The sequence below is a fragment of the Penaeus monodon genome, chromosome 23 (assembly GCF_015228065.2).
Source record: "Penaeus monodon isolate SGIC_2016 chromosome 23, NSTDA_Pmon_1, whole genome shotgun sequence".
NCBI lineage: Eukaryota > Metazoa > Arthropoda > Malacostraca > Decapoda > Penaeidae > Penaeus > Penaeus monodon.
Window position 1 is genome coordinate 11458530 of NC_051408.1, and position 882 is coordinate 11459411.

At 30.0% G+C, this 882-nt stretch overlaps 1 protein-coding gene across 1 annotated transcript in view; it reads left to right on the top strand.

The window, feature by feature from the left end:
- The window catches only part of LOC119587797, a gene marked incomplete in the record, with an annotated part of 13528 nt that extends 12709 nt beyond the window's left edge, over window positions 1–819 (top strand). Inside the window, 1 exon segment of the mRNA XM_037936494.1 lies at window positions 127–819.
- Window positions 820–882: the final 63 nt, after the last annotated feature.

Below are 882 nucleotides of genomic sequence, written 5' to 3' on the forward strand. Positions count from 1 at the left end.
AGTAGGAGTTAGAAAAATAGAGAGAGTAAGCAAAAATGATAGACTACGAGCAGAGGTCAGAGAGTTCATCATTTGCGTTATTAAATTTGCCTTATTAAAGATACAATATGAACGGTTCTTTATTCATGTCATGAATGTGTGATTCACATATTAGTTAATATAAGATTTTTATTTCACTATAGATTCTCTCATCTACACATCTAAAATTGTACATTGTACGAACTAAAAATGGATGTAACATAAAATAAACTCAACGAAAAGTGTTTACTCATAACTTTCTTGCATGTTTATTAACCTGAAAATTTACTTTGACTATATTTGTGAGACCTTGGTTAAATATTACTTTGCATTTTAATTAGATATACCATTGTTGATTAACATAACATAAAGCTGCAATAATGAAACTTAAAGTATTATTTTGCGTATAGAAAGTATTAGTAGTTTCCAGCTTATCTTGTTTGTGTGACGTGTGACAGATTTCTCCCTCTGTACGTGTTCCCAGTTTTAGTAATTCATAAAAGTAATAATCATATGTCTATTTGCCTTACTTTTAATGCTATGTGTAATGTGTACATCCTGAATGGCATTTGTAGCCTTCTGTAAATTGTAACTGGTTTAATTTCTCTTTTGCTCATTATAGTGCAAAATGTAATACAGACATGTATATATATTTTTTTAATGACAGTGGGAGATTTTTCCACTGGTGGAAAAGCCTGCTGGATCCCTAGAATGAAGAAAATTGTTTAGTTAATGTAGAGAACAAAGAACTTTTCTGTTTAATTTAAAATGCTTTTGTACAGATTAAAAATGTTTATTCCATTTCAATTATTTTCCCTCATCCTACCCTCAGCTTAGCTCCAGGACACCAAATGTCTAACTATT